Below are 13,700 nucleotides of genomic sequence, written 5' to 3'. Positions count from 1 at the left end.
AGAATCCCTTTGCCTTCGTCGCTCAGAGAGTAGAAGGGCCATGTTGCTTGTCTCTAAGCATCTTATAATACTTCTCCTGATTCTCTTGTTCTTTCAGATTTATTTTCTCACAGCCCAGCCATCTATCTCCACAAGTGTAAGATTTCTGGACCAGAAAACAAAACAGACCCCAGGCTGAATTTAGAAATGCTGCTTTGCTAACAACTGAGACTGTGTCACCAGGTTTGCCACTTTGTTCTTGGATTTTTCTTAGGAAAAACTCACTTCTGTTCCTACACACACACACACACACACAGGTTGGCAGGCCAACCCTGCTAGCCTCCATGTTCCAGATAAGGCTAAATCGCTACAGGAAAAACAAGCAAGGACCACAATGAAAACATGCTACCCAGAAAGAGCCTTAAACATTACAACAAAAGACAGAAATATTTGAACAAAAAACACCCTTTCTTGTTCCACATTTCTCATACTTAATATACTCCATTACCAATTTCCAACATCCCAGGTGCAGTGGCTCATGCCTATAATCTCAACACTGGGAGGCCAAGGCAGGAGGACTGCTTGAGCCCAGGAGATTTGAGACCAGCCTAGGCAATATTCTGAGACCCCATCTCTACAAACTTTTTTTTCAATTAGATGGGCATGGTGGTGTGCACCTGTAGTGGGGGCTGAGGTGGGAGGATGGTTTGAGCCCTGGAGGTTGATGCTGCAGTGAGCCTTAATCACATCATGCACTCCAGTCTGGGCAACAGAGTGAAATATTGCCTCAAAAAAAAAATTAAAAATTCTGAATTACATATGCCATTCAAAATACCTTTCCATTTACAAATTCAAGCCTCCCTTTCTTGGAAAACGTTCACAAATAACATTTTTACTTGAATTTTGGTTTGATTAGGCCAACAGTGTCATACCACCTACCCCATAGCATTTCAGGGACTAGAAAGCACTCTAGGTTCACCACTGGTAGGCACATCACCTCTACTGGCATTCCAAAAGCCACTTCCAGATAAACACAAGGAAGGAAAGGGAGGGCTAGAAAGACAAACAGCAGGACATAACCTGCCTGGCTGGGAATTATTAGTAAGGCTATCCCTATGATGGGGAGGATTCGTTCTTCATGTCATGAGAACATAAGAAAAGGACATTAACTTTTCTTGCAAAGTCTGTACTCAGTTCAGAATTTACTTTGGAGGGTAATATGTACCAACAAACTATGAATGTAAATAAGACAGAGAATGAATTAAAAGAAAGTAATGCAAATTCTCTAAAAATATAAGCAACATTTAAACTAAATGTACAGTGAATATCAACGTCGCTGGTAGTACAATTTCATTAAAAATTGATATACATTTAGAAATTAAATTCCTGGCTTTGTAAACATAATGAATATGCAAATATTTTAGGTTAATATATTTTTTCCATCAAGTGCTTTATGCAAGAAATTTTTCCTCGAAATTCCATTACTGACAAATTCCAAAATGTTCAGTTACTAAGAATAGAACTCTTTATTTTTCCTCATTTATTTTGATACTCTTAGCCATTCCTTAAATTGCCTATTCTTGGATTTTAACATCCAATCCTCCTAGAATTTTTACATTTTGATAAAGAAAAAGAAAACACATACACATGCGTTTAAGACTGTATTGCTTTTAAATTGATCTCTACAAGAAATACACCTCAATCTTAAAAAAATGATGGGGGGTGAGAGGTGATGCAGGTTATAAGAGCATGAAGGAAGAAAGAACAGCCAAGAAGTGAGGCAGTAAAGTACAGATTTCAGTCAGTTCTAAGCAGTGGATAATTTTAATCTAGAAAGAAGGTCTTAATTCAGTTATAACTATAATATTTAAAATAGTACAATATACGTTAATAGAGAATCTGGATAGTAGCATTTTTGAAACAAGCAAAAACAGAAAAAAAAAATCCTCTCCTTATGTTGCACTTATTCAATTTGTGGGCTCCTGTTGCAGGTGGTCCTTGAGACAATATCATAGAAGATTTCTAAAACAAAATGGATAAATATGGCCATTTATATAAAATCCAGGTAGTTTTTCAAAACTGTATTTCTATTCATAGTGCCCAATTATCTATAAGGTATACAAGGGTGTAAGACAAGCTATTATGATTGATTGATTGATTTTTTTTAAGAAAAATAGTAGCATGTGTATACACAAAATGAATCTTATCTCCCTTCAAAGTACCCATTTTGAGCAGTTAGACATCAATTCCACTACAGAAATTTCAAAAACAGGCATTCCAAAAGTACTTTGATTGATGGACTATGTGTACATCTTCCCAAGGGGAACACTTCAAAAGAAATAACACAAATTTTGAGAAATAAGCTCTGATATATTTGCTAAAAATTTACCTCACTAATTTAAAATCACATGTAATACAGGAAAAAAACTGTAAAAGACACAAATTTCTCTGAACAAATTTTCATTTGAAAGTTATACATTTAAAGGGAATCTTTTCTTGCCACTGAATAATAAGAAAAATGAAAGTGGTAAGGAATAGGTAAGTAAGTATTATAAAGTCAAGAGTAAAAGGCTATTATATTTACAATCCATTGAAAGTGGGGTGGGGCAGGGAACCACACCTACAGTAAGCACTCTATCACAGACACTGAAGGCAGTCTTTAAAATCTGCATATAAGAATTCTTCAGTTTTACAAAGTTTTACTTTAAGCTATAGTGTCTGCAAAAAGCGATTCCAACTAATAAACAGCAATTCACCAAAAATGCAAAAGCAAACTACTATCAATTTACATTTTAGTGCTTTAAAGACAGTAACATTTACTCTGATCAGTGCAGTGTTTTGAAATAGATATAATTAAAAACTAACTTTCAGTGCATCTAAGTAAACATCCACAGGAGCATTTTAAAATATATACTATCTTCAACTCATCTTAATCTCAATAACTCTTCCCACCTTTGTATTTAGAAATTTTTAAAAACTTCTCTGAACAAATTTTCATTTGAAATTTACACATTTAAAACGAATCTTTTCCTGCCACTCAATAATAAGAAAAATGAAAGTGGGCCGGGCGCGGTGGCTCAAGCCTGTAATCCCAGCACTTTGGGAGGCCAAGACCGGCGGATCACGAGGTCAGGAGATCGAGACCATTCTGGCTAACACGGTGAAACCCCGTCTCTACTAAAAAATACAAAAAAAAAACTAGCCGGGCGAAGTGGCAGGCGCCTGTAGTCCCAGCTACTTGGGAGGCTGAGGCAGGAGAATGGCGTGAACCCGGGAGGCGGAGCTTGCAGTGAGCTGAGATCCGGCCACTGCACTCCAGCCTGGGCGACAGAGCATGACTCCGTCTCAAAAAAAAAAAAAAAAAAAAAAAAAAGAAAGTGGGAGGAATAGGTAGGTAAGTATCATAAAGCCAAGGATAAAAGGTTATTATATTCACTACCCTTCGAGAATTAAATTTTTAAAAATTTCTAAATACAAGGATTATAATTTTACCTTTTGTGATTATTTATTTTGAAAGAGGTATAAAACAAATACTCTGACCACAAACCCTGAATGTTCAATGCCTTCAACCAAACTACTGCAATTAATATGAAATTCTAAATACAGAATATAATGCCACATAAATAGTATAACAGCCAAGTACTGTCTAAGAAGCCATATGTTTTTTCCCATTGTTCAAAAAAAGGAGATGACTTCCCGTCACTTATGTTTCTGATTAGCAAGGTGATTTATGCCACAATCACTAAAAATGCCAGCAAGTGAATGAGAAAATGCATAGTGACTGCACCAGATGTGCACAATAAACAGGAATCCCATTGTAATCTCTGGTACTTAGTTTATATGAAGGTAATGTAGGAAACACTCTTGGATATGGCAAAGTCACTCTTTTTTTACATTTGACTATAAATGATATGAAATAAATTGTGTGTTTTATACTTTATGGCATGCATACATTGATAAATTAGGTACCGTTTTGTATCCCAACTTATCTACAATACAAACCTGGCTAAGATCATGGGGATTAATTGCTTCAGAAGTGTGAAATGCAGCTTTTCCATTCTTTTCTGCACACTCAGTGAAGAAACAATGATTAATCACTGTTTAACTATTCTCTTGGGAATCTACAAGATTGCCAAAGCAGGATTTATCCTCATAAATCCAAAAAATACAGGTTTAGATTTGTTGCCAACAACTGAAAGAACATGAACTTAAACCCATTTGTTATCAGATTAAAATAATGTCAAGGTTTTAGAACCCTACTGGTACAGAATTCCCTTTAATCGGTGACTTCAATGGGAAATTAGATTAACACATAAGATATAATGAAAGCACATGTATTTTACAAAAGTAACAATAAACATTTTTTAAAACTTTGAAAATATCCTTGGCCTAATGTCAAACATCATACTATCAAACTTGAGCTGACAATCTCCCCTAGCTATAGAAATACTTCATTTCCTCTATTTTAAGAATTAAAATACATGCTTATTAGGTAAAAAACACTTTAAATGGATATTTCACATAGGAAATAATGACTTATTTCAATAAGTTTTATTCCACATTGCTAGAGCTGACAGGCAATTACGTGGGTAAAACTACTTGGTTCCAATAATACTAACATATTTCTAAGTCTTGAGAAGACAGAAATTGTAAACTCCAAACTTCTAAGCCTAAATCATCTAAAACTCTGTAATATTTTGAACAGAAGTACATAAGAGCAAAGGTTTCAAATATATTCCAAATAACTGGGGTTTTCAAAGAATCTTCAGCCAATGTTTACTAGTATACTGAATAAAGTAAGTAATTCTTAAGTTGAGGCAAAATTATTGTTCATACCACTTATAAAATGTGGAGCACATATTTTTAAGAATTGAAATCTTATTATCATTAATAAGTGTAACGTTAGTGGCATAACTGTCAAATCATTACAAATTAAAGGTTTTTTTTAATTCCCTTTAAATGGGTCAGCTGTTCACACTACAAACTAGTACAAACCCAAATACTGCTAAAGTGGGAATAATCTGAAGTAAAAACTTCAAATTTCTATATAAAATAGAAATACATATTTGACAAATGTGTTTTACACAGGTGAATGTAAATTAGAAATACAGACATCTTTCAATTATTATGGGTTAATTTTCTATTTGTCTGATCATATGTTCATATAACTTCTCCCTTCCAATTTGTCCATCTTCCTGCTACTTCTTTCAGGTGTACTAAGTGCCACAAGAGACTACCAGAACTGCAAGGAAAAGGAGGTGAAACTGTTGGTCAATTTCACTGTTCATTAAGCCCTTGTAAAAATGAGTAAGAGGAAGAGAACGTGAAACAGATTTTGTATTTCCTACACGTCACGATTTTTATCGCTGTTTAACACAAAAGTGGCAGCTATGTCTACTGCACACATAGTGAAAACCTAAAAACATTCACAATCAATTCCCCCCCCCCAAAAAAAAGAATTTTCCTCACATCATCCAATTTAAAAAGCAAATCTTCTTATAAAGGATACATTGCTTTAAAAGTAATTCTCCAGTTAGCTGAGTACCTGCCATAAGTAAAACCACAGAAAACAAAACCAGGTAAGAGGGAACTACCGTATCACTATAGAGAGCTGGGAACTTGAGCAAGAATGAGTACAAAGGGTAACACTGTTGCCATTCTTACTCAGAAGCACATGAAAAAGACAGCAGAGATCACATTATACCAACAGGAAAATGTGAGAATTCTAATGCCATTATTGTATCCCGTATTTATCAAGTGTGCTGTGGGGCTGAGGTGACCAGGAGAAACATGAATCATAAAGAACAATAGACACTTGGCATCATAGATTTTTTACAATTACAATTTCACCGTTGTTCAAGCAATCTAGGCCATGAAGTACTTTATCATTTTCTGGTAAGTGAATTTGAACCATAAACTCCCCAACCCGATATAAGAAAGTATTTTGATGGCCCTGTTTCTACTCTTACTGTAGCTTGATGGTTCTCCAGAGCATTTGACAGAAATATTTACAAACTTGAAACTTTTTAAAAATACCAACAGGTATATAATTCATAAATGCCTATTGTATGCCTTAATTCCATTAACAGATTTTTTTTTAAACACACAATTCCTAAACTAGGAACCACCATATATTTACATTGTTAAAGAAAAAACCACAAAGGAGAATTACAGGACAAGCCTAAAGAAGTGGGCAGCAAGTAATCATCCTGTATGTAACATATCCTGGAGATAGTACAAAGCTCAACCAAATGCTTTTTAACAATGGATCTGTGCCGATATACTCCGCCTTCCTTCTTATTAAGAATAAACCACCTATGCTTCTACTTAAGGTGATATCTCTGCTTGTACACACTGCTTTAACAATTTTCCACTCTTTCTTGCATCATCAGTTTATTCCTCTCTATTGGAGCGCTCCCATTAGTATGCTATTTCTCTCCTATTCAAAAAAATCCTCTCTTCACTCCAGCTTCCCCCTTAAGCTGCTGCTACATGTGTTTCTCCTCCCACTCTCCCTTGAATAGTCCATCTTTAACTTCACCTATAAATAAGATTTTCACAGATGATCACTCTTCCTTCCTTCAAACATTTACATCACTTTCAGATATGCTGAAAGACAAATGAGTTTTCCTCTTAACCTCACTGAGTTTTCTTCTCTAGCCACATCTACTAATTCCTCTTTTTCTCCTAACCCCTTTACTAAAGGTGCCCCAAGGCCAGGATTTTAAGTCTTCTCTATCTATGTTTACCGTACTGCATCAATGTTACATCTTGATACCGTTTGACCTTTGTACTTTGTGATCCTTCAGCTCACTCTCTCACCTCCTTCAGGTCTTTACTCACATGTTACCTTATCGGTGAGCTTTCCCTGATCACTCTATTTAAAATTTCCATTCTTCTCCCTATACTCCAAACTCTCTATCTCCCACTGGCTGCTTTATTTTCCTTCACAGAATCACTATCTAAGGTACTACATATTTTATTTATTTATCCTGCTACTTATCAACCTCTCCACCCTGGAATGTAAGCTTAATCAAGTTAAGGATTTTTATCCATTCTGTTTTCAGTGTGATAGCTCCTAAAACAGTCCTCAATGAGTAAGACTGGCTTCAAATTTCTCGGGAGGAAAAATGGATAGTAGAAAAAATTAAAGCAAAGCTTTCAAAGTTCAGAGGAAAATCACTTTAAACTAGAAACATATACCCAGCTAAATTATCAATCAACTGTGAAAATAAAATAGAAAATTTTTCTAATATTCACAACTCAGAAAATTCATCTCCCATTTAGCCTTTCTGAAGTTGTAGTTAAAGGATGGATGATGACAAAAATGGGATATAAAAACCAGTACAACTAACTCAATATTATAGTGAAAAGAAATCTCCGAAAGATAGGCCAGCAAAAGAACAAGGAAGCTCTGTTTTATATTTAACTAGGAGGTTGAGGTTGAGAAATGTCCTCAAATAGAGTGTAAATAACTTTACCAAAATGTTATTTTATGATTTAGGAGCCCAAAAGTACAACTGTAGTACGCTATCAAAAAAAAAAAATTATATATATATATATACACACACACACATATATATATACACACACACAGGCATAAATCTCTTATGAGCATTAAACAAAAAGAACGGCAATTTAAAACTCTTATTAAAAAAAATTACACATATACCTAAAAGAAAAAAAATGATACAAATGTGAAAGAAAATATATGATTTTGAGCAAATGAAGAAAAGAAACCTTTTATTCTGGGAAAAATATGTTCACTGGTCAGGTAGTTCTGGAGAGAAAATAGAACTGAATGATAGTCTGAAATGATGTATAATTACTATTTAAGAAATATAATTGCTAAATAAGAAATAAAATATGCGACAGGCATGGTGGCTCATGCCTATATAATCCCAGCACTTTAAGAGACCAAGATAGGTGGATCACTTGAGTTCAGGAGTTCAAGACCAGCCTGGGCAACATGGCAAAACCCTGTCTCTACAAAAAATACAAAAATTAGCCAGGTATGGTGGCTCACGCTTATGGTCCCAGCTATTTGGAAGGCTGAGGTAAGAGGATTGCTTGTGCCTAGGAGGCAGAAGTTGCAGTGGGCTGACATCATGCCACTGCACTCTGGCCTGGGAGACAGAGTGACACCAATCTCAAAAAAATAAAAGAAATAAATTACTTAAATATATAAGAAATAGATCATTTCTCTACTTTGTTAAAAGTCATTTATCGGTATCATTAGATATCCTGATTTAAAAAAAAAAAAGGAAAATAGTAAGTATTAGCAAAATGTAGAGAAAGTGGAACCCAGCTGGGTGAGATGGCTCATGCCTGTAATCCTAACACTTTGGGAAGCCAAGGTGGGCGAACTGCCTGAGCTCAGGAGTTCAAGACCAGCCTTGGCAACATGGAAAAACCCCGTTTCTACTAAAAATACAAAGAATTAGCCGGGCATGGTGGCATGCATCTGTAGTCCCAGCTACTCAGGGGGCTGAGGGAGGAGAATCGCTTGAACCTGGGGGGCAGAGGTTGCAGTGAGCCAAGATTGTGCCACTGCATTCCAGCCTAGGCGACAGAGCAAGACTCTGTCTCAAAGAAAGTAGAACCCTCATACACTGCTGACAGGAATGTAAAATGATGCAACTGCCATGGAAAAGTTTGATGGTTCCTCAAAAAGTTAAAGACAGAATTACAATATGACCTAGCAATTCCACTCGTAGGCACATACCCATATGAACGGAGAATAGGTTCTCAAACAGGTTCATTAACACATTTAGAGCAGCACTATTCAGAGTAACCAAAAAGTAGAAGCAAACCAAATGTACATGAACGAATAAATGGATAAACAAATGGACTAGCATTCAGCCAAGAAAAGTAATGAAGTAATAATAAGTGCTATAACATGAATAAAAATTTGAAATATTATGTTAAATGAAAGAAGCTACCCACAAAACATCACATATTTTATGATTACATTCATATTAAATATACAGAACACATAAATCCATAGAGACAGAATGCAGACTGATGGACGTCAGAGCCTAGGGCTAAGGCAGAATGAAGACAAACTGCTAAATGGGTAAGGTACTTTACTTTGGCATGATGGAAATGTTCTGAACTCGATAGAGGTGGAAGGTTGCACAACACTGTCAATGTACTCAATGCCACGGAACTGTTCACTTCAAAATGGTGAATTCTGTGTTATACAAATTTCACCTCAATTGATTATGTTAACATAAAAGATATTCTGCTTTCAGTTCACTCTTTCTATTTTCTTATTTCCAGAGTAAAGATTTCCAAAGATGTTCATAATGTTATTTAACTTTGGAAGGTTCTTAGAAACTAATATTTATGGGGTTTTTTTTTGCGGGGGGGATGTATATGAGGTTCAGTAATTCTTTAAGCTTCATTTCAGGGTTTTTTAAATTTCCTCTGTTAAATTCAAGTAAAATTAAATGTAATAAACTTCATTTTTAAAATGGTGTATCAGTTCATCTCTGTATGATAGGATTCAAAATATTTTTTTTTTAATTTTTTAAGTTGACTTATTTATTTATTTTGAGATGCAAGGCTGTCTCAAAATAAATAAATCGTGCAGTGGCATGATCTCAGCTCACTGCAACCTCTGCTTCCCGGGTTCAAGCGATTCTTCTGCCTCAGCCTCCTGAGTAGCTGGGATTACAGGTGACCGCCACGACTGCCAGCAAGTTTTTTGTACTTTTAGTAGATACAGGGTTTCACCATGTTGTCCAGGATGGTCTCGAACTCCTGACCTTGTGATTCACCTGCCTCAGCCTCCCAAAGTGCTGGGATTACAGGCGTGAGCCACTGCGCCCGGCCAACATTTATTTTTTCCACAGAGATGGGGATTTGCTATGTTGCCCAGGCTGGTCTCCAACTCCTGAGCTCAAGCAATCTGTTCACCTCAGCCTCCCAAAGTGCTGGGATTACAGGTATGAGCCACCATGCCCAGCCAGGATTAGGGACAATTTTTATCCTCTTTATGTTTTTCTACATTTACCAAACTTTTTAATAAAAAAATATTACTTTTATACATCAGGAAAAAATGTCTTCAATTTATTAAAAAGATACAAATGTTAAATAAAATGGGAATGGGTACTAGAAGAGACCACTTTGGGAAAGGACCTGGGTTATTCTAACTTGATATTCAGGATGTAAAAAGTTAAACATGTTTCAAACCAAGAATGATTTGAGGGCATCTGGATGCACATACAATTTAAACAGACAAAATACACAAGAAGAGAATAAAGAAATATACACCTTACTATAAAGACATGATTATATCAAAAATTTATTCTCCTTTAAAATTCTGAGATCTCAGTACTTGTGCCTATGTTCTCACTATAAAAGAACCCAGTAAGGACTGTGGTGTTTTCCAGCAGTTACCCAGTTCTCTCACTAAGTCATTTGATAGCCTATATTGAATGGGGAAAGAGATGAGAAGCACAGAAGAGACAAGAAAAAAGGCAGCTTCACTGAGGCAGAAGAGAAACTATCTCATTTATTTTACTCTCCCAAAAAATCAGTGATGAGCAAACATTCACATGATCTAAAGCTGGGATTCGGAAACTGCATAAGTGACACATACCAGGAAGCATTAAATAAAATATACAAAGAATATAATATAATATAGCATACACCACATCCCAGGTAGTTGGAGTAAGAATTAAACTTTTGTTTCAGTTTCATTTATACCCATAGGACTCGGCTCATAAATGTACATTTTATTCCTCACTACGGGTTGTAATAAGGAAAAAAATTGTGAATGTTATCCGATATACCTCCAATTCTAAGTTCAATCATTCTAGTTTCCTACTTCTGTAAGAAATGGTGGGGGAGTGGGGAGTAGAGAAAAGAAAATAAAAGGTCTATGGATACAAAAAGTATTCCCTAAGGAAAATGCTGAAGTCTGCTGGTGGGAAAACACTTTTAAAAGACACCCTGAAGACTCAGCTAACTGAGAAGAAAAACAATGGACAAAGGGGAAAGAATGGAAACTGGTGACTAAAAGTAGGAGGCAGGACAGAAACAGATCAGGAAACTGAGTAACCGTGTTGGCTGGCCAACACTATTCCCTGAAGGACTCTTCAATCTAAATTTGGCAGAAGTACCCAAGCACACATACTTTTTTTTGTACAAAAATCTATGGAACGCATTACTATGGTAAGGGTATTGAGAGTATTCTATTTTAAAATGTATATTTTGAATAAATATATGCTTACCTTTGGGGAGAACTTTACTGGTCCACAAATCCGGTTGACATGTGAAAATGCATGTTCTTGTTATAGATCAAAAATGACTTAGGCTCAGTACAACAGAGTTCTCCAAACACAAGTCTTGGTTTGCAAACAGAAATTGAAGAGGAATCAAGAAACAGACAAGCTAAGTTCTCTCTTAACTGCTGGAAAAACAGCATCTCCCTAGAAAAATAAATAAAATAGCTTCAAATGCTCCTACCCCAGGAGAAACCCTAAATCATATCAAATCATAAATCATAACCCTAAATCATATCAAACCCTAAATCATATCAAACAATACCATACAAAAAGCAGGCTAAAAAGAATTCCTATCAAAATATTTTAAGTTCTTAGAGGACAAATATTAGCCTACTCATTAATCACTCTTTCCTTCACCTATTTTAACTCCTGGAAGAAAGAGAGGCATTTTATAATGCCAAAAATAAATGGCATTTTACATATATAATACAAAAACAACAGGTTTCACTATCAAACGATCACCTCTAATTCGTTTAACTTTGCACTGAAATGGCAAAAAAGTGTTGAAATAAGAAACATACTATTCTAACACGTAGTAAAATAATATCACATTTTAAAATCACATAATATAAAAATGGAAATTTGACATTTGAAAACAAATGAGAAAAAAATTCCATTGCAAATGGATTCTAAAGCATTAATAAAATGTAAAATTAGAATACAGATGCATCAGTGATGACAAGTGAATATTATTTAGGTGTTAAAATTAATTTTCACAGCCTTTTTCTAAAGAAAAAACTTTTTTCATCTTCAGTAATACACCTCCATAAATAATCATACACATAGATATATTTACATAAAATCTGTAAGATTAACAACTAAATTTCTTAACTAGGCTATCCAATTTAAGTAAAGAACCTCTTAATAATAAAAAATTACTAAATATATTATCAACTTCCTCTAGATATCATTCTCTATTAGTTCTTAAGGTTCAACAACCTGTTAAGAGCTTACTGGTGGCTCGGTACACATATAAAAAGATAGCAGCAGTTAGCTAATATAATGTGAAACATAATCAACAACATGAAACTGAAAAAGCTGACAACAGATTCCAACTGAAATTTACTGAGATTCAATACAAATTATTTCAAACACATTTTAGTATCACATGCTACTAAAATCGAGTAACAAAAGTCACTCTTCTGGAAACAGGATTTCCAGAAACTTTTTTTGTCCTTTTAGATATACTCATTTTATTGAATACAATTCATGCTCTATTTGTGTGTCGGTTTGGTGAAGAGAATTATGCATTACATTGTGATGCTGCATTTTCTTATTTTAACTTTCAATCTAATTTGAAAAGTAACAAACAATATTTTCCTAAATTATATTACATATATGGAAAATATCTAAATATCATCAGCTGCTCCTTGCACAGTGCTATATTCACATTTTTTCATGTATGGTTGAACTAAAAATTGCTATACCACTAAAACAAAGCCTGACTATTTCTCATCTTTCTTTTGTAAAAATACAGACCACTTTTATTCCCTTCGGATGCCTGTTTAGAATAAAAGATATTCAAATAGTTTTCAACTACTCCAACATATGTGTATTTGATGAAATCTGTATTTAAGTACCAATATATATTGTCATAGTACTATGTCACTACTATTCAGAGAATGATGGCTATTTCTTCAGAAAGTGTAACGGTAACAAGAAGAAAAAGTAACACTACAATCAGTGTCCTGAGTGTTGTAATGTGTTTTATTTCTAAATACATACTTTAGATCAATTTTTTATTTTAGGCCAATTTTCAATTTCTTACACTGCCAAGATCCTTAATTAACCTTCTTGTTGTGACAGGATATAGCCAACAAAAGAACAAATTGAGACACCTACCATCAAAGAAACCAAGAAAGGAGAAGAGAAAAAAAAAGAGAACACTATGGGCAGAATTAGCAAACACAAAAAAACATCTCTACAGTAAGACTATATGAAACTAAACTTTCTCAGAAATCCATATGCAGAAGGAATATTTACCACAGTCTCACTGAAAGGATATACCAGTTCTTTTTCTAGCTATTCTCTTAGGAATTACATAAATATTGTGAAATCTAGAAATAGATATACACATGCACATATAAAACTTATTGTCAGTGTATAAGTTACTGCTGCCCTGGGACTGCAATAATTTATGTAACATCTGTTTTCATATTTTCCTAATTTTTTCCTAATTAACATGCATATTCAACACACAAATGCGCAGACCACCTCTTTTTTCTGCTGACTGTGCCTCTTTTTTTGAAGTTGTGCACTCCTAGGGAGAATTCAGGATAGATGAAAACCAAAATCTTATTGAGAGCACTAATTTTAAAATGTAAACAACAGCATGAAACCAATTTTCAACAAAATACTAAAGTCTTAGGAGTTCTCAAAATACACTTCAATCTGCCAACAATAGTCAGACTAGTAGTAAATAACGGC

The 13,700-nt window shown here is 34.7% G+C and overlaps 1 protein-coding gene across 1 annotated transcript in view; it reads right to left on the bottom strand.

Annotated features, from left to right (window-relative positions):
* The window catches only part of LOC105465802 (TBC1 domain family member 5), a 570,286-nt gene that overhangs the window by 417,341 nt on the left and 139,245 nt on the right, over positions 1 to 13,700 (bottom strand). Inside the window, exon 3 of the mRNA XM_011714415.3 lies at positions 11,220 to 11,417. The gene's annotated coding sequence lies outside the window, so the exon portion shown is untranslated. The remainder of the gene's footprint in view (positions 1 to 11,219; positions 11,418 to 13,700) is intronic.

This window comes from Macaca nemestrina, chromosome 2 (genome assembly GCF_043159975.1).
Source record: "Macaca nemestrina isolate mMacNem1 chromosome 2, mMacNem.hap1, whole genome shotgun sequence".
In the NCBI taxonomy this organism is placed as follows: domain Eukaryota; kingdom Metazoa; phylum Chordata; class Mammalia; order Primates; family Cercopithecidae; genus Macaca; species Macaca nemestrina.
This window is presented reverse-complemented; position numbering and strand designations above follow the sequence as displayed.